Source organism: Macaca nemestrina, chromosome 14 (assembly GCF_043159975.1).
Source record: "Macaca nemestrina isolate mMacNem1 chromosome 14, mMacNem.hap1, whole genome shotgun sequence".
NCBI classification, from domain to species: Eukaryota; Metazoa; Chordata; class Mammalia; order Primates; family Cercopithecidae; genus Macaca; species Macaca nemestrina.
In genome coordinates this window covers 42,050,041-42,076,800 of record NC_092138.1, presented here as the reverse complement: position 1 = coordinate 42,076,800, position 26,760 = coordinate 42,050,041, and the positions used below count along the sequence as shown (strand labels likewise).

The 26,760-nt window shown below is 36.1% G+C and overlaps 1 long non-coding RNA gene and 1 pseudogene across 3 annotated transcripts in view; one reads left to right on the top strand and one right to left on the bottom strand.

Moving 5' to 3' along the window:
- The window catches only part of LOC105489108 (uncharacterized), a 78,879-nt gene that overhangs the window by 14,004 nt on the left and 38,115 nt on the right, over positions 1-26,760 (top strand). The window lies entirely within an intron of this gene.
- Positions 12,535-26,748, bottom strand: LOC105489179 (JNK1/MAPK8-associated membrane protein-like; annotated as a pseudogene).

The following is a 26,760-nucleotide window of genomic DNA, read 5'->3' as shown; positions in this document are numbered from 1 at the left end:
AACGTCAGTTTTTTCCAACTTTATAGATATAGTAGAATGCCAGTAAAAATCCCAGAAAATTATTTTGTGGATATTGATAAAGTGACTCTAAATTTTATATGAAGAGGCAAAAAATTCAGTAGAGCCAACAAAATATGAAGAAGAATTTGGAATACTGATATACTTGACTTCAAGATTTAATTTAAACCTACAGTAATCAAGACAATGTGATAGGCAAAAAGGTAGACAAATCGGTCATAAATAGAAAAGAGAACTCAGAAATAGTGCTACATAAATATAGTCAAATTATTAAAAAAGAGGTAATACAATAAGGGAAAGATAGTCATTTCAACATATGGTGCTGAAAGAACTGGACATAACATGCAGCAAAAATTAAATTAGACACAACTCTTACATCCGTCACAAAAATTAAAATGGATTATAGACCCAAATGTAAAATGTAAAACTATAGAACTCCTAAGAGATGACAGAGAAGAAAACTTAGATGACCTTGGACACGGTGATGACTTCTTAGATATAACACCAAAGGCAAAATATATTTAAAAATAATTAATAAGCTGGACTTCACTCAAATTAAAAACTTCTGCTCTGTAAAAGATAATCTCAAGAAAATGAGAAGATAAGTCATAGGTTGGGAGATAATAGTTGAAAAAGACACAACTGTTAAAGGAGTATTATCCAAAATATACAAAGAACTTTTAAAACTTAAGAAAATAAACATCTCATTTATGAAGTGGGTCAAAAATTTATCCAGGTATGGTGGCAGGTGCCTGTGGTCCCAGCTACTCAGAAGGCTGAGGTGGGACGATCACTTGAGCCTGGGAGGTTGAGGCTAAAGTGAGCCATGATTGTGCCATGGCATTCCAGCCTGGGCAACAGAGAAAGACCCTTTCTTAAAAAGCAATGGCAGCAAAAGCCAAAATTGACAAATGGGATCTCATTAAACTAAAGAGCTTCTGCACAGCAAAAGAAACTACCATCAGAGTGAACAGGCAACCTACAGAATGGGAGAAAATTTTTGCAATCTACTCATCTGACAAAGGGCTAATATCCAGAACCTACAAAGAACTCAAACAAATTTACAAGAAAAAAACAAACAACCCCATCAAAAAGTGGGCAAAGGATATGAACAGACATTTCTCAAAAGAAGACATTCATACAGCCAACAGACACATGAAAAAAGGCTCATCATCACTGGCCATCAGAGAAATGCAAATCAAAACCACAATGAGATACCATCTCACACCAGTTAGAATGGCGATCATTCAAAAGTCAGGAAACAACAGGTGCTGGAGAGGATGTGGAGAAATAGGAACACTTTTACACTGTTGGTGGGATTGTAAACTAGTTCAACCATTATGGAAAACAGTATGGCGATTCCTCAAGGATCTAGAACTAGAAGTACCATATGACCCAGCCATCCCATTACTGGGTATAGACCCAAAGGATTATAAATCATGCTGCTATAAAGACACATGCACACGTATGTTTATTGCGGCACTATTCACAATAGCAAAGACTTGGAATCAACCCAAATGTCCATCAGTGACAGACTGGATTAAGAAAATGTGGCACATATACACCATGGAATACTATGCAACCATAAAAAAGGATGAGTTTGTGTCCTTTGTAGGGACATGGATGCAGCTGGAAACCATCATTCTCAGCGAACTATCACAAGAACAGAAAACCAAACACCGCATGTTCTCACTCATAGGTGGGAACTGAACAATGAGATCACTTGGACTCGGGAAGGGGAACATCACACACCAGGGCCTATCACGGGGAGCGGGAGGGGGGAGGGATTGTATTGGGAGTTATACCTGATGTAAATGACGAGTTGATGGGTGCTGACGAGTTGATGGGTGCAGCACAGTAACATGGCACAAGTATACATATGTAACAAACCTGCACGTTATGCACATGTACCCTAGAACTTAAAGTATAATAATAATAAAAAAAATAGAAAAAAATAAAAATAAAAATAAAATAACATAAGAAAAACTTAAAAAGATTAAAAATAGACCAAAGGCCTTAACAAAACACCTCACCAAAAGCATATGCAGATGGAAAGTAAGCATTTAAAGAGATGCTCCACATCAGGGAACTGCAATCTGAAGGAATATTACTACATGCCTATTTAAATCACCAAAATCCAAAATACCGACAAAACCAAAAGCTAGTAAAGATGCAGAGCAATAGGAACTCTCGTTCATTGACAATGAGAATGCAAAATGGCACAGACACTTTAGAAGACAGTTTGGCAGTATTTTACAAAACTAAACGTACTATTACCATATGATCTAATACTTGTGCTTTTTGATATTTATCTAAAGAAGTTGAAAACATATGTCTACACAAAAATCCATACACAGAGGTAAGTCCTTATTTATTATTGCCAAAATTTGGAAACAATCAAGATGTTCTTTAGTAGGTAAGTGGATAAACTCTGGTACATCCAGGCAATAAAATATTATTTAGTGCTATGAAGAAATGAGCTATCAAGCCATAGAAAGACACAGAGAAATCTTAAATGCATATTACTAAGGGAAATAACTTAATTTGAAAAGCCTATGTATTAGTCAGGGTTCTCTAGAGGGACAGAACTAATAGGATCTATATATGTATATCTATATATGGAATTTATTAAGTAGTATTAACTCACATGATCACAAAGTCCCACACAGGCTGTCTGCAAGCTGAGGAGCAAGGAAGCCAGTCTGCGTCCCAAAGATGTAGAACATGGAGTCCAATGTTGGAGGGCAGGAAGCATCCAGCACAGGAAAAAGATGAAGCCTGGGAGGCTAAGCTAGTGTAGACTTTTCAGGGTTTCCTGCCTGCTTTATATCCTGGCCACACTGGCAATTGATTAGATGGTGCCCACCCAGATTAAGGGTGTGTCTGCCTTTCCTAGCCCGCTAACTCAAATGTTAATCTCCTTTGGCAACACCTTCACAGACACACCCAGGATCAATACTTTGCATCCTTCAATCCAATGGAGTTGATAGTATCAACCATCACAGGCTACATACTGTATGATTCCAAATATGACATTTTGGAAAAGGCCAAACCATGGTGACAGTAAAAGAATTGGTGTTTGCCAAGGGTTGGAGGGGGTTAAGAATAGAATAATGGATAAATAGTGGAAACACAGGGTTTTAGGGTGGTAATAATACCATTTATGGTACTATAATATATACACATTATTATACATTTGTCAAAACCCATAGAATGTACACCACCAAGAGTAAACCCTAAAGTAAACTATTGACTCTGGGTGATAATGATATGCTAATGAATGTTCACCAGTTATAACTAAATATCATTCTGTTTAGGGATGTTGACAATAGGGGATTGGGGATGTTGTAAGTACATGTGTAAAAGTGGGAGATATATAGCAATCTCTAAATTTTGCTGTGAACCTAAAAATGCCCTAGAAACAATAAAGTCTAAAATAAAGTAAAATAAAATAAAATGTTGACAGCGAAATGTATAGTAGCAGAAATAGGTAACAAAGCTTTTTAAATTTCCGTTTTTAACTGCCTCTTAATAATTTTGACAACATTAGTACAAATTTTAGGTATGCAACCAAAGTTCAGTAAAATGGGATTGTTTTTGTCTTAGCAATACATTTCCAACATATTCTTAAAATTGATCAGTTTCTCTTATTGTGCTTATTTCTTCTATTGTCAGAGAAATTAGTTATAAAACAATCTGTTAAAATTAATTATAAAAGTCTATAAAAGATTTTCATTCCAAGGTTCTTTTTTGGGATCTTCAGCTCCATAGTAAAGACATATATACATCTGTGTTCCTAAGCAAGATCAGTATACATGCATTCAGTCTTTCTGACTGATATTAGTAGAAAATTAATTTCAATGAACACTATTAAAATGCATAAAATAGAATATGTGTCTCAAAATATTTCTTAGCATTTGCAGTTATGAAGAGTTAATTAGAAATAATATTACAAGTACATATTTCTGACATTTAATGTATTTCAGAAGAAAGCATTCTAAATATAGTCACAAACATTTGATAGTTATACAGTGGGTAATTACCAAAATATTGAGTTGTATAGTTCACTGCTTTTATTTACTTTTCTGAGCTAGGTTACTAATTGACAGAGAAAGGTTTCAGTGTGTAGAGGGATACGAGATATATATATATATATATGTTTAGAGTACAATAGAATTTGATAATAAGAGAACTTTATTGAAAATACATTTTAAGTTCAAAAGTGTATATGGCTAAATGTGCACTTGTTTTGTGGAAATTCTCTAAGTTCCTGTATGTTTCATATATATTCTAAAGGAGTTTTTATGTAAGTACTTATTGATAGAATTATTTTTATTTTTCTATTGTTCACTGTGAATCCTGGTATTTAGAGAACTAGTAATACTTTTGGGTCTCAGAGATACTTCTGAATAAATTATAATGACTAAATTCTGGATGCTGTTTCTTATGCTTATATACACAAGAATCTTTTAACAGTTATTTCTTGGCATGCTTGTTCTAGCACAATACTGTTGCATTGTTTTAAAATACCTTTTGTTTCACATCTTACTCATTTTCTTGGTTGCACTTTGAGACACATAAATATTTCAGCTCCCTTCCACCTCCCCCTAAATTTTATTCTTCAGCAATGGAATTGTTCAATAATTGCTTCGAGTGACAAGAAAAATTATTTTTTAGTATAAAGCTATTTTTCATTTGTAATAAACTAGCAGTTTAGAAACAAACATATCTCCCAATAAAATATCACTCGATTAGATAACTCAAGAAGATTAAATACTATGACATTAATTTTTCAATCATTAGATTGAAACATTGCTCCTTTTTATTTTAGTTTTCAGGATTTTGGTGATTAAAAGTCTGGCATCAACCTGACTCTTGTAAATTAATGTTTTTCTTTTTTCTCTATTTTCTTTCTCTTACTCTATAGAGGTTTATAACTTTTTATCCTGAGGCTTCTGAAATTTTACCAGGAAGTATCTCTGCACTGATTTGTTTTTATTAATTCACTGTGGTATTCAAAAATTATAGATGTTTAGGCCGGGCGCGGTGGCTCAAGCCTGTAATCCCAGCACTTTGGGAGGCCGAGACGGGTGGATCACGAGGTCAGGAGATCGCGACCATCCTGGCTAACACGGTGAAACCCCGTCTCTACTAAAAATACAAAAAAACTAGACGGGCGAGGTGGCGGGCGCCTGTAGTCCCAGCTACTCAGGAGGCTGAGGCAGGAGAATGGCGTGAACCCGGGAGGCAGAGCTTGCAGTGAGCTGAGATCCGGCCACTACACTCCAGCCTGGGCGACAGAGCGAGACTCCGTCTCAAAAAAAAAAAAAAAAAAAATTATAGATGTTCTTTAGATAATAGATATCACCTCCTCTGAGGAATGAGTCCTTGGGTAGTGGTGGAAATAAGGATTTTGATTTCTGCTTCTGTGATGGTGGTTATCAATATAATTTTAAATACTATAATTTTATATGTAGTTTTTTATTTGTTGGTTATAAACAAAGTGTATTTACCACTATGACTTGAAGAATTTATGTCACTGACACTTCCCTCTCTTCCATTCCTGTTCTTTTTATGGCCTTACATGATATTTTTATCACTGTTTTTCACAAACTGCTAGTTTTACACTGTGTTCCAGGTTTCTATCTTTGAATATGAAGAGAGCAACATATCCACTCCAAACATTATTTCAACATTCCTTATTCCCCATATCTACCCACTGTACTATTTATTCTATATTGCAAGATTCATAGAATTTATACTCTGGTAAATATAATCAAATCTTCCAAGATATGTTTATAGGTTGATTTATATTTTCAAAGCCAACATTATGGTTATTAATTATTATTTGCTCCAAAAATGAAACAGTGAGTTTGGACTTGTATAGGTGCATAGGTAATCCTATGTCATTATATTCTGCTTCCCAAACGAGAAAGCCATCTAATAAAAATTTAAAAAGAAAGCATGAGGTAGAAGTCTTAAATAGCATTATTTAAAGTTAAGTTTATTAAACTGTCACCTTCTAACTAAGACAAACTTAAAACTTTTGAAAGGCAGACAACAACAGAATTATGACAGTAGCATCCCCAATATTCACCATAGGATAAAATTACCAGACATGAGCAGAAGCTGGGAATTTGACCATACCCATCCTATGTGTTACTTTCGTTATACATTTATATTCTAGAAATACTATCAATTCTTCAATATTTTGTCATTGTATAATGAAAAAGTTATTCATGTTTCTTAAAAATAAGAAGCAAATAATAAAATGTATTTTATAATTACTTGCATATTTAACTTTATTGTCTTCATTTTTTTGAAAATGAAACTAAAGATTAGGTTATTTCTTATAATTTAGTTTAACATGAAGAAAAACTTAAGATACATAAATAAAGTAAGGTTTTTTTGTTCATATTTTTGTCACTCCTAGACACAGTAGATAAGAAGATGATCCATAGTCACTGGGAGAACAAGGGTTTCCCAGCCTATTTCTGTGGGCATTTGGAGGAGCAATTGCTAAGTTAATGATGTGCCATCCCAAGAAACCTGTGGCTATTCAAAATCACAGTGTTCATCCCATCTGTAAACATTTTCTAGCAATATAATGAGATCCTAGATCAAAGTCAGTGTCCTCTCGTTTCAGGCTGCTTCAGAGGATTTCTTTCATGAAAAGACTGGCCACAATTGTAGCAATTTTTAAAGTGACTCAATTAAACACAAATAATACTCATATTTTCAAATTAAATTACTATAATTTAATTATATTCATAATTTAAGCATGATAACATTTGTGCTTAGTTTTTAACTACTGCATGATATTGGTTTCATTATGTTTTTTTAAGACATTGTACCCAAAGAACGAACTTTTATATTAATCAATCTAGTGTCCATAATTAGAAAATAATAAGTTAATATGGGCTTTGAGTATGATATTCTAATGAAAATGTAAAAAAAATTTTGAAAGATATTCATCTAATTTTTTGATTGTCCAACTTTTCCTATAAGTTGTAGTTTTTCTATTTTTCAACATTTGATATTTCTTTGTCATCTCATAATTCTGCCCTTTTTGTTTCAATTTGTTAGTAAATTTTTTGACACTATATGATTAGATTAGAATCAGTCCCTCAATCTGCGACTCTTCATCTTTAATCACAGAGTTTAACCCCATCAAAAACAAAAAACAAGTAGGAACAATTTTATCCAGCCTATTGAAATACAGAAAGCACCTCATATCTGAAGACCAGAGTGTTTCAGTATGGAGGTTGCACCTTACACATTTATAGGGAGCCGTAGACAAGTTGTAGGTAGAATTCTTTAATCTTATTTTTGTAGTTAAGGGAATCTCAGTCAGTCAGCCAGCCAACAATGCCAACCTTTCATCTAGCTATTTCTGGGGGAACAAACGCTGTATGTAATTATGTTTGAGATAAAAAATGAGAATTTCGAGAATCTGTGCCTTGCTTTGTCATAGATACACAAAGAGGATCATGTGGGAGTCTGATCTAAGTCATATGGGTGTTCTCTTCAGTATATGTTTCCTGGAAAAGAAAAGAGTGGAGGGATTTCTTAACTATTGCTGCTTTCTTGGCGGAGAGGGCTCAGGTAAAATTAAACATTGTCGGTGTCCTCTGTTGTTCAAGATGAATGACTATCAGTTCAGAGGCAATCATTAATATTTTGAGTGGGATGAGTCACGGTTTAAGAAGCAGTCTGGCTGGATGCGGTGACTCACACCTATAATCCTAGCACTTTGGGAGGCTAAGGTGGGCAGATTGCTTGAGCTTGGGAGTTCAGGACCAGCCTGGGCAACACGAGGAAATCCCATTTCTACAATAAATTTTAAAAATTAGCCGGGCATTGTGGTGTGTGCCTTTAGTTTCAGGTACTTGAGGGGCTGAGGAGAAAGGATTGCTTGAGCCCAGAAAGTTGAAGCTGCGGTGAGCTGAGGTTAGGCCACTGCACTCTAGCCTGGGTCTCAAAGTGACTTTGTCCAAAGAAAAAAAAAAAAAAAGAGAGAGAGAGAGAGAGAGAAGAAGTCATCTTCTGAAGACTCTCTTATTGGTGTTGTGCCTGCAAAATAATCAGTTGAACTATCTATTGAAAGCTAGCCATAAAATTCAGTTGTTTTAGGATCTTTCAGACCAAGCATTTTAAAAGAGGGATGCATACAATTTAAAAAAGCAATATTAAGATAAACAGCTGTATTAAAGTAAAGAGCTAAGAGTTAAACCCTGAAGATATCCAGCTCAGCAGATTCCAAGAGGTCAGCGATAAACATATTTTTATTTCGTAGTACTGTTCATTGAGTTTCTTAAAGATAAGATGTTGCTGCTTTTCATGATATCCACAGTCTTGATTGAAACTTGTATAAGGACATTTATGATCTGAGGATTTTGCCACAATCTCTTAGTGTCCCAGCCAGTGACTCATTCAGGGAGAAATCTTGCCATTGTGTTGTCTGCTAGAATGATGAGTCCTTCACAGTATATATTGCTGGGGAAATAAATGGAAGAAAACCAAAATATTTTTCCCAGACATGTTGAGGGTTGTTAAGGTAAAGACACTGGAAAGTCAGCCTCAGCCTCTTTTTGCCTAATGCCAGGAAACAAATCCTTTCTTACTGGAGACAGAACTTGCGTATCAGCCCAGAGAAGGACCAGCCAGCATCAGAGCAATCTGGGAACAACTTTTAGTATCTTCTCACATTTTCCCACCTTTTAAAAGACTAGAACTGCTCTCTCCTTTGTTGTCACTATGTAGGATTTATGACTCCTTGTTAAAGTACTATTTCAGCAAAGGCCCTAAGCCACTGCCTTGAGAGAGAAATACTTTTGAACTGAGGCCTGTCCTATGTGATGAGTACAGTATATTTTATAAACTAAGACCACTTGTTTTCCTTTACTAATATTTCTTTTGTTTTCAGGACTGTGCCTCAAAAGAACCTAAGAAGGGAAAGAAGAAATTTTGCTTTCTCCTTTGTGAAATACAATAAAATCTCCTTTTAACCAAATTTCTTAAACAAATGGAGAAAACAAATCAGTGTTAATATTGAAAAAGCATTAAGACATACTGTGATACACATCACAGAAAATTTATTAAAGATATTATAAAAAACATAAAGAAATATCACCTTTTTATAAGCAACAAAGATGCAGTGTGTTACATATATGCTAATTCTCTTTATCCAAAAGAAATACAAAGTTTTCTCTATCTTTACAAATAGCAGGAAATTATAACTTGGAGCCAGGCACCTAGCATAAAGACTTATGGATCTTTTAAAATATAGAAACACATCTGAAAACAATAGTGAACCTATTTAAAAATTTAAATTTTCTAAAGAAAATGCTATAGTTGGGGAGTTTCTTTTTCCTTTTGGCATGAGGAAAAAATTATATTTAACCCTATAATATCAAATCATTTGGCTGTAGTTTACAGTCTTCTTCAGATCCTGGGGGAAACGGCCTGCTATAAGGCAAAGTAAAGTCCTCATAAGGATCTAGGTATCAGATTTTAGATTTCAATGAAGTCAAGTTAAGAAAAGAGAAAACCAGGAAGTATTAGTTTGGAAAGTGACACAAGATACTAAAGAAAACTGAAAAACTTGAAAATTTGGTATGGGTTGAAAGACTGAATATACAAACAAATAATGGCCATGCCGTATATAATAATAGAACTATTGTTATGGGATCTTTGGGATGTTGCTTTTCTGTCCATAAACTTCTGTGGCTGGTGGCACCTTTACCCAAGTTGTTGTCCTGCATCCAGGAAGAATGAGGAAGAATGAGATACACAGACAAGTGGAGCGTGAGCAAAATGAAGAGCTTTACTGAGTGTTACAACAGCTTAGGGGAGACCCACAGTGGGTAGCTTCTCTCTTTAGGCAGGTTGTCTCATCGAGTGTTCAGCTCTCAGCAGGCAGGAGGCCATGGAGAGTTAGAGGGTAGCTCCTCTCTGCAGTTGGTCATCTCTCCATTCTGTCCTCTACTCTGGCTGAGCCTGAGGCCTGAAGGTGGGACCTCTCTGGCCTGAAGGTGGGGCATCACTGGGGACCCACCCCTTCCACCCAGGAATCTGGATGCCTCCTACTGCCATTCATGGTTCCAGGCTTGGCTCGACTTTGCTTCAAAATTGGAGCAGGCGCCAACAGCCAGAAAAGGGCAGACAGTGGAAGCAGGCACTTCTGAGCCTGCAAGGGCAGGGGTAGGAGCCTTCCCAGGCCCCAGATAGTGCAGGGATGCCTGAGCCTACAGTCATGGTTTGGGCAGCTGCAGCTGCATCCAGTGGGGCAGGGCTCCAGCCTGATCTGTGGATTGGGAGGACCAGGACTGCAGCCGTGGTTTGGACAGCTGCAGTGCATCTGGGGAGCTCCTGCCCCAACTCAGAAGGGGTGGGGCTCCTACTTGTTCCCAGCTCCCACTGGCTATATGGAGCATGCATCCCAAGCTGCTCCCCACTGCAACTACTGGTGTAATGGCAGTGGCAGGCTGTCTGGAATGGCTGCAGCCATTGATATGACCCACAAGCTATGGCAAACAGGCTCTCTGCAGTAACCAGCCCAGAAAACCAGCCTACTATCGACAAATCAGATTTATGGAAATCAGACTAGAATCTCTAACAATCATTCCAGAAATCCAAACACTAACTTTCATAAAACCTGGCCCAAAGAAAGAGAAGGACTTGATTAATAATTTTAAGTTTGCCAAATTTTTTGTTCTTGCTTTTAATTTAGGACCAACCAGAGAAAGCAAATATATACTCCTCATTAATGATATAGGATGTCCCTCTAGTTAGCCCCCACTACATTTTCCCCATGTTAGCAGCCTACAATCAGGAGATACCAAAAGCTTTTCTTTCTTTCCTTATAAAGCTTCCCTATTCATTTGCCTGCCTTTGAGTCTCTGGCAAATGCAAATGACAGTCTGTATCCTTTATTATAGTAAACTCTGATATAACAAGATCAAAATAAATAGGCTTTGTTCTCATTGTGGTGATCTTTGTTTATTTCCACAATGTTTACATTTTTGCAATACGACAGAATCTAGTTCAATATGTAGGTAGGTAACAAAACTTGACCTTCAGAGTGGGAGAGGAAGTTAATTAAATCTACCAAAATTAGTGGAAGAAAATAAACGATAAAAATTAGACCAGAAATAAACAAAATTGAGACTAAGAAATCAATGCAGACATCAACAAAATTTTTTTTAAAACATAAACAAAATTGGCAATCCTGTAGCTAGATTAAGAAAAAAAATCGACTTGAGTAAATAACACCAAAAATAAAAGAAGAGACATTACAACTGATATTACAGAAATACAAAAGATCATTAGAGACTATTATGAACAACTATAAAACCTTGTGAAATTAAATAAATTCCTGAACATATACAACCTACTGAAATTGAATTAAGAAGAAACAGAAAGCAGACAAATTATGAGTAATAAGATTAAATCTGTAATGGAGTTATTTTTTTAATTAAAGGGAAATCAGCTTTCTTTGTAGTTAAGCTTTTTATTATTTATTTTCTTTGTAGGAACAATAAAATTAAACTATCTATAAACAGAAAACCTATATGTAAAATATGCTTAATTTGTTATAATATGTGAAAATACTGGATTGGTTAAAATAAACAGATAAAAAAATATACTTTATATGTTTGCAATCAGACCCCAAGTATATCTGTCTTTGTAATTTATTACTGGTGAAAAACAAATAGAAACAGAAAAGATATGCACAATTATGCCCCTGCTAATGATATCAGATTATATTTGTTAAAGTTTTTCTTAATGAAATGGGAACAACACATTGCTAGGTACATAGAAATAATTTTGCTTTAAAGAAAAACTGAACAGTTAAGAGAAGCAAGTAATTCCTAATGGGCTACTAATGTAATAGATAATATTACGCTATGTAACAGAATATTATGGTATTTTGTATTTTTCTAGTCTATAAGTCCATCTATAAAGTCTATTAAGTAAAACAAAAACAAAACAAAAAAACTCCAAGCATTAAGATATATTGACAATCTTGTTCTCATGAATGGCAGAATTTCATTAATTCCTTTTTTATGTTTATTTACTTTTTAAATTAGGAACACTTCTTAGGTTTTTTTTGGCATTTTGCATATTTACCTTCAGTGTCTGTATTAGCCCATTCTCACACTTCTATAATGAACTGCCTGAGAGTGGGTAATTTATAAACAAAAGAGGTTTAATTGACTCACAATTCCACAGGCTGTACAGGAGGTATGGCTGGGGAGGCCTCAGGAAACCATAATCATGGTGGAAGGGTGAAGGGGAAGCAAGCACATCTTCTCATGGTAGCAGGAGAGAAAGAGTGAAGGGGGAAATGCTACACAGTTTTAAACAACCAGATCTCATGAGAACTCACTATCATGAGAATAGCAAGGGGACAACTGCCCCTATGATCCAATCAACTCTCACCAGGTCCCTCCTTCAACATTGAGGATTACAATTCAACATGAGATTTGGGTGGGGACACAGAGCCAAACCATATCAGTGTCTATTGGCTCCTTCTGAGAGTATCTGTGAAAGTTCAGTATCTTTTGCAGTGAACAAGCAATAAATGGATGGTGTATGTGCCAAAGTCCAAAGGGGCAAATATTGCTCAAGTTTATTCACTCTGGAAATGAAGATTTTTCTTTTTCTATAAGCATGAAGTAACTAGTGGCTGAAGAGAATAAGTCTTTTCTTTCTGACCAGAAGATCATAATAGTTCTCTATTTCCCCGAAGCCGATACATACACATCTAGAGTAACCAAAGATGACACTAATATAGGGTATGGGAAGGCATAATGTAAAAGGCCTCCACCAACCACCTGAAGCATGATTAATATTAGGAAAAAGTAAAGTGCAGCATAAATACTTTTAAATCAGTCAGACGTCCCTAACTCACATGCAATCTTCTTCACCGGAAAGTTGGGAGCAGCATCATTAATACCAAGCAGAATGCATAGTAGATAAATACAATGATATGTAGTGGGTAGACAGCTTCCTGAGTACTGTGCACTGTGGTAACATAATCTGGACTTGGGTGGTAAAGCATCGTGTACCAATCTGAAAGTGTCAATACTCAACATGAATGAGCAGATATAAAGAACACCAACTGGATCACTTACAAGCAAGGTGATAATGGCTGCCATACTGGATTCAAATAATCCAGTGATGTGTTGAAAAAATGCACTAGAACTTTTTTTTCCCCCCAAGTACCATTCAATAAAGAACCAACTTAAAACAAGAGGAAGAATACCAATAAATTCAATGTAGAGATAATTGTGAAGTTCTGGAGATACCATGGAAGGCTGACAGTATTTCTGTGCATTTGTTCTCTGTCCGTCTTTGGCACAAGTCACATTCTCCAGACATTTCAGTTGACCCATTTTTACATAAGATCTTCCCATGAAAAAGTTCAAGGCATGCCAATGGCCACCTGTAGGTTTCCCCCAAGAAGCTCTGGGATCAGCAAAACTGGCCACAGCACCTGGACATCCAGGCCATCTGAATATCAACTTCTAATTAAGCGTACTTTTAAAATTAGATCTAAATTAGATCTACTTCTAATTAAGCAGATCAAGGAATGGCTTTTTAAAAATCCTTTTAAATATAAAGTAGCAAGCTTTCCATCTTGGGAGCAGTCAGCCTTTCACTGAAGCCCAGAGAACAGCTGCTGCAGAGCTGTGCCTCCCCTTGTCACCTGTGATGGGCCCTCCTCCTCCTCTCACAGGATCAATGTCCAGTGATGGAGCTAGGCTGTCTCTCTGGCCCAGTGGAAGAAACAAGGCAAACTGAAAAAAAAGTACTATCACACTGTAGATATAAACCAAAGTTTTAGATCAAAGGTACACCTAAACAGATGACTGAAAACAAAAACAATCACACAAGAAAATAAAACCAAGAAGCCCTTTATGGCTTTAACCAATGCCTCCAAAGAGGGAGCAAAAGCTGCATACCTCTCAAGATCCAGACCCCCCCAAGGACAGCTCATAAATTAGCATGTTTCACTGGTTGCAAATGAAATACAATCCATATTTCTTTCTTTCTTTTTTATATTTTTATTTTAAGTTCAGGGGTACAACTGCAGGTTTGTTACATAGGTTAACTGTGTTATGGGGATTTGTTGTACAGATTATTTCATCATCAGCTATTAAGCCTAGTACCCATTATTTATTTTCACTGATACTCTCCCTTCTCCCACCCTCCACCCTCCAAAAGGCCCCAGTGTGTGTTGTTCTCCACTGTGTTCATGTGTTCTCATCTGCCCACTTCTCAGCTGACCACCTACGCACAAAGGCCTACTACAACTTGAGTGTCCCACAGTTGAAGATTTAAAAGATACTTAGTAAAACATGAAATAAAATCTATAAGGATAGAAAGGATTACAAAACAAATGGGTACCACAATTTTTTAATGAATATTTTCTTTAAAAATTTTGAGTTAGAAGATTTACATTTTCAAGGGACTGGTTCTCAGACTGGGAATCACACCCCGGCCACATCAGTGAAAGTGTGGAATCTTGGCCATCTTAGCCACTAGACTCCAAGCTGGAATGTCTTCTTTGTAAATACCAAAGAGGATCCAAAGCAGGCAGGATTTTAATTCCGTTTAAAATCTGAGTTCTGGGTATTTTTCTTCCTTTAGTTTTAGTTTTGGTTTGCCAATGGAATTTCTAAGGCTATATCTTTCTTTTCATAGGTCCAATAAGATAGTTGTTTAAGCTGAGAGTGCTCCAAGTATCTTTTTTCTTTTAAATACAGCCAATTTGTTTAGAAAGCCGCAGAGGTGGTATTCATTCCAGGCTTAGAATACCATGGATTTAAGTGTCATTTATAAAATGGGGGCAGAATATGTAGTCTCTTCTGATCCCCCCAAAAATTTACTCTGAGAAAAAGACTGAGATAGCAAAAGACTGTTGTTGCCACAGATGGTTAAGGATGGTGTTTGCATGTACAGTGCCTCCAGTATCCCACAAGTTTGTGACAGACCACCAGTCAGCCCTGTTAATCTGTGACACCAGTTAGTCCCTCCTGGAATTAAACTTTCCCAGAACTAACCAGACAACAAAGATTGAGACAAGCAAAGCCTCTTATGCATGGGAGTTATTAAGAGAAACTCCCCCTGAGAGTTTGATTCATTCAAAGTGAGAGTGGGCTGCTTAATATCTTATGTTTCCCAGTGTTCTTAGCCCTTTCAGACTGACCACCTAGTAAATAATTATTAGGGAGAATAAATTGACTCAGGAGACAGAAGTGTACTTGCAAAGGATTATCTTTGGAACTTGAATGAGCCCAAGAGGCAGGTAATATCTTGTGTAAACGTCCATCCAGGTGTGTTTGCATTCCTCAGTGGATGCAGATAACATTTTAGAGTCCCTTCGTGCTCTTGGGGTGGGAGAATAAGACTAGGTTAGGGGGACCTTGATGCTGAGGCAGCTGCTAAGGCTTCTCAGCATGTCAAAGTGCCAGTCTTTTGGATATCATCTTTTGAATCTCAACATAAGTTTTTGTAAAGACAATGCTCTAAGAATAGGGAAACCAGGAGCCTAGAGTCAGGAAAACATCAGTCTAAAGTTGAGTCAAGTGGAAAGAAATGTTAAGGCCAACTTGGTCACTCCATGTAAGTGTCTGGGCAATCTGATAAAATGAGTATCATTCTCAAAAAAACATTCAAGTAAACATCTGGGTTCATAATCAATTTTTCTGATTATGTATTGTTAATAAGAAGAGTAGATTCTTATTGATCCTATAAAAATAATTACATTGCCATGAAAATGAGAATACCTTATAAGTTTCTGAATTCCAGAGGGGTCAGGAAGGAAGGAAAAAATGAACGTTTCATTTCTCTATAAAAGCACAATTTAATAACTTGGTATGAATTATAGGTCAATTAAGAGAAAATATAAAGGGATTATTAATATCCAGAAAATAAAATATTAACATATTAGCAATATCCCATGCAGAGCCCATAATTATCATTCCTTCCTTCCTTCCTTCCTTCCTTCCTTCCTTCCTTCCTTCCTTCCTTCTTTCCTTCATATGTAATTAATTTTTAATTTGCTTGATCTTAGATTAGCAGTTTTCTGAACACATCTGCTTCTTCACTGGAGCTGGAAATCCTGATTCAATTCATTGGTATGATTTCAATGGTGTTTTAAGCAATGCCATAAGAAACATATACCTGACATAGAGTCCTGGATCTCTAAGACAGATTTGCAAGGGCTTCCAAGGAGGGATCAGAGTAAAATAAAATAACTTGTAGATTAAAGCATCTGTAGTCAAGTTATTACTAACAATTTTTAAAAGTGAAAGATCTGATGTGACTTAATTACACAAAAAACTCAACTAATAAGGATAAGTGGTTTTTTCTATGGCATGGAAAACAAAATGGTCAATCCAAAAAAGTTTTAGATAAAATATCTGCAAACATAATTTGTATTCATTCAAAGAATGAATACAATTCTAATATATGAAAATGGATGGCCATATCTTTATAGAGAAAACAATATTCAGATATAACATCAAATTTCCCTAAATGTAATGTACCATGAATATATCCAACATGGTATATCAAGATTATAAAGATTATATCAATATTATAAATTAGAATATATGAAGATTATATCAATTTTAGAATATATCAAGTTAGAATATATCAAGATTATAAAGTAAAAGATTTTGTAAGCCTGGAGTAAGTCCTAAACATATGAATTAAACTTCATAGGTTAAATGATATGAATCCTCAATTGAACCACTGCCCTAGAACTTATTGAATTTTGAATTCTTTAATTTGTTAAAGGATACAATTACAATCAGGTTAATATTTTTAAAACATTTACTGAAATTATGACTGAAAAACACCATATTGTTTTTATCTAAAATCAGGCAAAGCATTAATGGGACTCTCATAAATAGAAAAAAATACATGGACAGTAAGGATATTGATGATTCCCTGGGAATTTCCCACACAGCATGTAGTTTCTGGAATTTTTATAATAATAATATTTTACCCATCTTGATTTAACCCAGGGAAGGCAAAGCATCCCTTCTGATTTTACAATTCTTCCTATGTAATTCAAAATGTGAAATAAACGTAATTATTTTTAGCATTTCTCCTTGTATAAAGTGAAAAAAATAAATTCTTTGTGATTTTCCATGTACCCCGTGAAATCCTAAAGACAGTTTTAGATGCAAAACATATCATTTAGAATTTGATTTGGGGACAGCAAAGTGTTAGAAATTATCATGAAATTTGATCAAAAGTAGGAAGACTTTGTTCTTTTAATTAATGAAGGACATGATACAGTCAACACACAACACAGTTAACTATTCTGGTAAGACACAGTATCTTTGTATTTTTGTCAGATTACTCAGAAGTTAAAGAAAAACCTTTTCTAAACTCTTAAGAGAAGACCAATAATCCATGTAAATTTTGTCATTTTTACAGAAAGAAAATCAAATCTAATCTAATTTTGTATTAGTATAATTTTAATACAAAAGCTCTTCTTAAACAACCTTAAATAAATCCATCGAGCCTTAGCCTGACATATGAAATTCTTTTTCCATGAACCTTCTACAACTTTCTATATCCATTTAGATTTTTTCACACACTCTCCTCTTTCTTATTCTGGATAAACCAGTCATTTTACTTTAGAACAAAGTTGTCCTATTTTTCCATACATTGCATATAAAATTGTTCCTCTTGGCCACAATTGCTCCTAGTAAAGTCTCTCTTACCTACATTGGTTATAATTTTTAACCACAGTAGCTTCTACTTCCCAGAAAATCTATGAGGTGGATAAGTATGAACTATCTTTTATATACCAGCATTTTGTAACAGACTAGCAGAGCTAGTCTTACAACTTACATGTTAAAACTTTTTATAGCCATACACTTCCTTCAGATATGTATACAGTCTCTCTGTACCATCAAAATAAGAGAAAAATTATAAAGCTCATAATTATGCTTCAGTATCCTTTTTTACTAGAAATAATCGAGATATTTAATGACTTCATAAGTCATTAACATAAGTCTAAGGTTTTAAGTTACTAAATATCTTGGAAAATATCTTCAAACCAATTGTCATGCTACAAAACAGAGTAACTGTTGAATTAAAGTTTGTCAGAATAATGATTCAATTTGATTAAACATTTCATAATCATCTTAGATATCTATTATATGTAATGCAGCTTATTTGATGAGTAAACCTGTACAAGTTTAGGGTGAACATGCCCAAGTAGAATAAAAACATGTGTTAACACAAATAACTCAGAACACATCCCTGTTTTTGATAAAAGAACAATATTAAATGAGTCTTGCTGCCAAAGACTTACCTAATTTATGTGTACTTGAATTCTTGAAAACATTTGAGTTATAAACATTTGAGTTTATAGAAACTACTAAACATTGAGTTTAGTAGTTTATATAAGAATACTTTTTTCCATACTGAAAGTATTAGAAATTCAATTTCCTTAATTTCTAAGAATCTTAAGAATATTCAGTTTATATAAGTGCTTATTTATCTGTAAACTAGTCGGAATAGATCTCCTTTTAGAGATTTATAATATAATTTGATAATACTATTTGAAGGTAGGATAATATTACACATATAACTTACATACATTCATGTACACTATAGAGATCAAAGTTACCCCATTCTGATGCTAATTCACCATGTAGACTTCCGATTAACCATAGTTGCATGAGTGCCTCCTTATTCCTACTTTATTTACTGTCCTTAGTATAAAAATGTGTACTCACTATACATCTTGCCTTTAAATCAATACAACCTTGCTGTTATTGCACAAATTATAGTGTACAATGCACATAGCATTCTTGCCTGTTCTGGAGTTACCTTTAGTAGACCCTATCAAGCATGTTCCCCTTTTCCCCATGGTATATAAGCCCTGAGTTTGGAATGTAATGCTGTGGAGATCTACCTGTCTTGCCACCCAAGACCATGCTTCCCTTTGTTAGTTCCTGAATAATTCACACTTTACTGATAAACTGGATTTGTCTGCCTTGTTCTTTGATGTCTCGGTTCCTTCTGCATTTGGGGGCTGCTTTGCATATATGTCCCATTCATGGAACACATACACACACATGTGAACATACAGAGATAGAAATAGAGAGCTTCCAGCTTTCATTCTAAAATTTTGGTTCACTCACTCATAAAAACGAGCTCTTGTTCTTGCCCTACCTTTATATTTTTGGCAGGATTATGTTTCTGTTAAATGGGGGAAGTTGAGATTACCTGCTTAGAATGACTGCTGAAGCATCTGCACCAATATTTGTGAAGGAGACTTTTTTTCTGTGCCATGATATATAATACTGTGGAGACTGAACTGCACTGCAGATGAAAGACTGAGGAGAAATCAGGCAGCTGTCTAGGTGTCTCCAAAGACCATCTGAATTAAAAAAAAATTCAGCCTGTTCCATTAGTTTTTTCAGCCTCAGGTGCTAGCAATTGTTATCTCTTGAATTTAAGTAGAGTTCTGACTCTAAAGGAGATCGAAAAGGGGAAGAATACTTGGAAAGCAGCTATGTTAACACATTTGTCAGTCAAGGAGTTTCATTAGCTTTGAGGGGTAATTACTAATTCCTTGAGTAAAGACCCTAATGGGGTAGGGATTTGGGTTTCTTTTTTATGGATATTTCTGCAGTTGTCCTGAACCCCTTTGTTTCCACTAAAGTAGGGGTCCCCAAACCCCAGGCTGTGGACCATTACCAGTCTGTGGGCTGTTAGGAACCAGGCCACACAGCAGGAGGTGAACAACAGGCCAGTGAGCATTACCGCCTGAGCGCCACCTCCTGCCAGATCAGCACTCACAGTAGATTCCCATAGGAGCGTGAACCCTATTGTGAACTGTGCATGTGAGGGATCTAGGTTGTACACTCCTGTTGAGAAACTAATGCCTGATGATTTAAGGTGTAATAGTTTCATCCCAAAATCATGTCCCCCATGGAAAAAATTGTCTTCGATGAAACCTGTCCCTGGTGTCAAAAAGGTTGAGGGCTGCTTCACTAAAGGGATGGGTGGAACGTGTTGACAAGAGCAACCATTGCCTCATGGCTAATAAGAACTGTTCATGTGCAAAGGAGCATAGGTATAGAGCCAGGGAAGTTGAAGAAAACAAAGAATACTGATATTCCAATTGGAAATAATATATTTTTCCAGGTTTACTGGATTAGTGAAATTAAGCATAAAGCTATACAGGTTAATGAGAAGTCCTACTGAGACAAAAGATTGTTTAGATAAACTCAAGTCATAAGGTAGATCAAGTCCCACCACAGGTATGGTTTGCCTGCTCCAAGTGAGGGTGGGTGGGGAATAGGAGGAAAGTTTGCTTTTGTGTTCACTGGGAAGATGAAGGGGAATCCATTCATGGGATGATTTTTGCATCTCCTTTTGCACAAGGGTAATGGTTGTGTGAAGGAATACCACTAGAAAGATGAATTTTTGACTCTTGCTCCCTTTTGCATCTTAAGGCCAGGTTATATGTTTCTTTATACTATCTGCAAGTGTCCCTACATAAAATGATTTTTTAGGGATCTGATTGCTCTAGCACCTTTCATTCTAATTGTTTGAATTATAAAGCCTTGAGATTGAATTGTGTTGACTAGGCTTTGTCTGCAATGGAGCCCTTAGGTTTTTGAGCTGGTGACTGTATTTCAGAGATAGTAGTCTTCCACCACTTCGTTTTTAAATAACATTTATAATCTTTGTTGTAAGACCTTAAGAAACCTAACACCAACGGCAGAGATGATTCAGCCCTCAAGAACACCAGAGTTGTTCTTTCAAACACTTTTTGTTTGTTTGTTTGTTTGTTTTTTTGAGATGAAGTCTCGCTCTGCTGCCCAGGCTGGAGTGCAGTGGTGTGATCTCCACTCACTGCAAGCTCTGCCTCCCAGGTTCACGCCATTCTCCTGCCTCAGCCTCCCGAGTAGCTGGGACTACAGGCGCCCGCCACCACGCCCTGCCAATTTTTTGTATTTTTAGTAGAAACGGAGTTTCACTGTGTTAGCCAGGATGGTCTTGATCTCCTGACCTCGTGATCTGCCTGCCTTGGCCTCCCAAAATGCTGGGATTACAGGCATGAGCCACCGCGCCTGACTCTTTCAAACATATTCTAATCTACATCTGTAATTAACGCTGGATTCATCTCTCCATCTTATGATATGTTGCATCTCTGTCTAATAAGCTGTTCCTCCGATGGCTTTAGCATGCATGTAAGCCTCAGGACTGTTCTGACTTTTTTCATAGTCCATTTCCCAGGCCCACAAGCAGCTGCACAAGTGGATATAAATCAGTGGAGCCTGGGAGAACATGTGCTGATGACGGGACTGAATTGTTACTAAATTCTTCCCTGTTGTTACAGGTGTCTTTAAAGTCATTGACAGTACTATGTAAATCTAAGTGAGACAAAGGCTTAAAGTGTACTTATTCAAATGGGTATTCAGGTCATTGATTTTTTATTACAGGTAGGGAAAGGCCAATAATATGGGTTGGAATGGAAAACTGGGAAGCAGGAGAATTTAATGAAACCAGGGTAGGGTAAAGAGGAGGAGTAAGGTCCAAAAGTGAACAAAGAAAAACACAGAATAAGGAGGAATCGTTGGTAAGAAAAATGGCAGTGACGGTATTCAAGGATGGTTTCGAGTGAGGAAATTGTGTGAGTTTGCTGGAGATAAAGAAGGAGCAGGAGGAATTAACTGGTGGTGAGTGACATAATCCTTAGTAAAACTATGCCAAATGGAGATAATGAACTGAATTGTGGCTATAATGGCAAAACACATAATTCACAGGGATTTTGAAGGGGGTCAAGGTATGCATTGGAGTTTCCTCCAGTAACAAGGTTAAACAAAAGCTGGCAACGAAACCAAAAGAACAGTAAAACAAAGAATTAACGTCGAATCTTTACCATATTGTCATGAACAATGTCCGGAGCACAGGACTCAGGCACTGCTTTCACTGTGGGATGCCCAAATTGTGGGGCACAACTGGCTGGAGAGACCTCAGTCACTGAGGGGAGAAGATGGGAGTCCAGAGGTGGGCTTCCAGTCCTATCCAGGTTACGGCACAACACAAAGACAAAAAACAAACAACTAAGGGACTTGGTCTTAGTCAGGCTGCTGAAACAGGAACAGAACCCCAGATCCAAAGATCAGGGGGTCTCACAGCTTGGTTTTGCCTTTGACTTTATAGAGAGGAACAGAGAAGTTATAGGTGGTGTGCTTTTACAGGTGACAGGTGATTTTTAACCAACCAGTACATGTTTATATCTATGTTTAGATAGTTTTGAGGATAAATAGTTCAGCTAATCATTTATAAGATAAACAATGGGAATTTAAAGGGTCTATATCTGGCCTTGCCATGGACAACAAGGGGGTCATACTGTTATCTAAATTGTATGGGGAAAGATAACTTAGACTGTTAGCTAAGTTATGTGGGGAAAAGCGGTTCTTTGCTGTAAACCATTTTCATAAAACACTGTCAGGGATTTCTTAACTGGTGCTATTTTCCAGGAGCACAGGACTGGGGAAAATTCCAACATTGTCAACTCTTTTATATTTATTGTTTAATATTTACAAGTGGTTTGTCAATCATTTTTCTCATCTTATACTATTTTTCCCATTTCCTTCTCTTTTGACTTTCTTCAGAGAAACTATGTTTTGTTTTCTGGTGTTTCATGTAGGTTATGTGGAAGTTATAAATGTTTTGTAAACTAGCCATAGTTGTCTTTCAGTATATTAAATACAAATGTATATCTATATATCGCTAATGATAAAAGACAATGTAAAGTTATCCTTTTCAAAATAATGTACTTAGCCTAATTTCTTCTGCTAATACCTTCCTTATTTGTAAGTCTAAGTTAACACAGATCTAGCCAATTATAGACCTAGATTATGAGAATTTTATTAATTTGAATTCTAAAATTTTACATACCATATGAAATCTTCAAACTTATTTTTCCATTCAGTTTATAATCAATAACTAAATATTATTTTGCACATAACTATACAGTAATTTTAATATGTACTTTTAGTACTCATTGTCAGTCATTTTATACCATTTACTTCTTTTACCTCCCCCACCCAATGCTAGACCGTTCACTGCTACATTAATAGTTGTGATGTGTTCTGTATTCTAGTGAATGACAGAAGAATAGTGATTAGTATGGCTAGAAAACTTTAGGAAAATTCATTGTTCTTGTGGTGTCTGGCAGTGACATGGGATCATTCCAGTTCTTACACTCCATAGCAAGAAGCAAAACTGTACAATGTACATGTACATATTTTCACCTTATACTGCATATAGATTGCTCAGTCTTCCCCACTGTCAGCCTCCTCTCTCCAACTACCAGCCTTCACCAAACAACATACATCTCATTCCAGACATGATTAACATCATCAAGAAGGACTAATGGAGAGCACCTACAGTTTCAAAAACTTTCAAATTCAAGTCAAAAATAATTGTTTTCATGGAGGCCAGTTTTTAGAGGTCTGGTCCATTGATGTCCTGGCCCTTGATACCTGTCAACCAAATAGTGTCTTAAAGCCCCTATATGAATTCAAGGATCCTGATGATTTGAAACCATAGTTAATATATGATGCATACAAAGAAGAATTTCTTATAAGCATTCAAAGTAAAAATGGAAATTCACATGGTTGAGAGCCTAGGTTAGTACTCAGATAAGGAAATTCAATGCCTTATTAATTTTATCCATCTATCTATCTATCTATCTATCTATCTATCTATCTATCTATCATCATTTATTTTGAGCTTGTTGATGAACTACCATCATAGGAAAGAGGAAACCATACCAGCAAGAGGAAACCATGAAAATACTAATCAGGGAGAACCAGGAAAAGGTCTAAGAGCCAAAGCAGGTTAACTGCATGTCACTGTCCTTTAAACACGGAGAGATAGTTCACATTAATTCATGTTCTCAATCCATTGTTTTAAGCCTACTCTGTCACAACAGTTTTCCCACTTGAATACTTCATTTTTGACATTTATTAGTTACATTACCCAGTTAGATTAGGCAATAATCTTCTTACAAAGGAGAGAGTATCTCAAGAGTCCTTGTGTAACTGAGCATTTTTCTCGGAGTTTCTTACATATGAATGACAACTTGTTCAGGCAGGGACCTCTTAGATCCTAAACTTTATCCCTCAAAATTCCTATGTCTTCTTTGTGTTTCATGTCAAGAAATAGACTTCTGAAACTGGTCTTTTTTTTTTTCTTTGTAGCTAACCTATTTTTTTTTTTTCTTTATAAATGCCTTCAGGATTTTTTTTTTCTACTTGCTGAAATTCAAACATTTTTCAGCCTTAGGATATATCTACAGAGAACTGCTTTTTATTTTATTTTTCCACTGGAATGCACAAAACCCTTTCAAATGTTAGACTCAGATTTTTCTTCATTTCCATAATGAAGTCAAGTGAAGTAGATATAAAGTTCTAGAAGTGAACCTCTAGAAGTGGACAGACCAGATTTGCAGGGTCTGCCACCTACTGACTCTGATGAGTTATTTAAAATTCTGTGCAAACTTCTTCACATCAGTTATTAAATAGAGGTAAGAATATATTTAATCAGATTTTCCTGGAGATTAAATGAGATAACGGTAGATACTTAGGGCTTTGGTTTGAATGTTTGTGTTTCCTCCAAAAGTCATGTTGAAACTTAATGTCCAATGTAACAGTATTAAGAAGTGGGGTCTTCAGGAGGTAATTAGGAGACCAGGGCTCTGTTATCATGGATGGGATTAGTGATTTGATTTATAAAAGAGTTTGAGGGGGTGAGTTTAGCCCCATTTTATCTCCTCTGCCATATGAGGATACGGTGTTCATCACTTTTGCCCTTCCAGCTCTTCCACAATGTGGGGAAGTTGCCACAAGGACACCATTGATAGAACGGCCCCACCAAACACCAAACCTGCCAGTGCCTTGATCTTAAACTTCCTAAGCTTTAGAACTATGCGAAATAAATTTTAGTTTTTTATAAATTACGCAGTCCCAGGTATATTTTTTAGAGCAGCAGGAATGGAGTATGCCACTTAGTAAATGGTAAATAATTCATATATGTTAGTTATTTGTCATTATTGCTTTATTTCTATATTCATGGTTTCTTCCACTGAAAACTGATAAGTCTTTGATAGAATTTCTATAATCTTCCTGTTAGATTGAATGCCTGTTACCTTTTAAAAATTATTTATCTATTATTTTCCTCTTTAAAAATATTTTCCTGTGCGTTATGAGTAAAAATATTAAATGTATTATCTAAGTGGTCATTTTATCTATCTCAACCTTTCATAGCCTCCAAAGATTTTAATGTTTATTTTGTATTTTAGGTTTTCTCTCTTCTGTTTCTTCCTCCCTTCCTCCTTTCCCACTCTCCTGTCAATTCCCATTGTATCTCTGTTTTTGATTCAAGGTGTTCTTTCTTTGTAGCTCCCTAATGGTATTAACAGAGACTTTTTCTAAAGATATGTACATCTTCAAAATCATCAAGGCATCATCCCCTTTTCTATAGCTTCTATTAATAGGCCTGTTGTTGCTTCTGTTTTTATGTTTGAGTTCAGAAGATCTCTCCAGTTCAAAACTAGTCCATATACATAATTACCACCATCCACGTGGGCACTAGTAAGTCTTCTTCCAGATTTCAATAAGAGGGTCAGGTTGATATAAAAAATCCTTACCTGTCGGTCAATTTGCAAATTATGTTCAAAGTTCTTTGATAATGTTTTATGGGCCTGAAATTAGGTCTCATCTTCTATCCCTTTGAATTTTCTGATTGAACTATAGAGTCAGGTGCAGTTTGAAGTCCTTCTTTTAACACTATAGTCCATGAACACCCTCACTCTCAGCATGGTAAGCCTTGTCTTAGCACTTTTCTCAGTGCTTTCCTAAGATGTGTAAGCACTCCAGGGAGTGAGGAAGCCCTGCACATGCCTATACCCTGTAGTGACGCAGGCTGGCAGAGTCTCCCAGTACAAGTGAGAAAGAGCTGTTGACAAAGGCTGGGGACAGAATTTTCACTCTGCCTGGATAAAATTGTAACTTCTCTGCACTTGAGGGAAAGCTGCTTTCCCCCCCGCCCCCCCCCCCATCATTTTTGCATCTAGTTCTCAGTCTGGCAAAGTCAGATGGGTTGTCATAGTCTTTTCTTCTTTTTCCTTTTTTTGGCAAATGTTCTGGTTTGTTAAGACTGTAGTTGAATGTAGTATGTTAAGGGTACATAATCCTTTCCTGTTTTGTTTTTGGTTACTTAGTCTCCTTCATATGACTGCGGTTGCATATGACATGTGGTTCATAGATAGACTTTTAATACTTTTAAATCCATCTCTATTAACAATGGCATTTATTTAAAATCTGATTGAAAATTTACCTATGTTCTTTTTTCTTCTTTAATTAGTTACAACAGCACAAACCTTTTTTCTCCCCTCCCTCATTGTGTGCATGTGCATGTGTGTATGTGTGTGTGTGTGTGTGGAAGAGGAAACTTTGCAAGAAGCATATCAAACCCCTATAGTTTGTCAGATCATTAATCCAAAAGTTTGCCTCCTTCAACATTCCAGACTAAGGCAACTTGATATTCTACAAGCAGATATTCCTAGGACTGCAATTAAATTTACCAGGGGGAAATTTCTAGCATAGTCTCCCAGACCGTAGTCACAGTAGAGACGGTCAAATATCCAACAATACCAATTCTCATCTTCTTATTTTC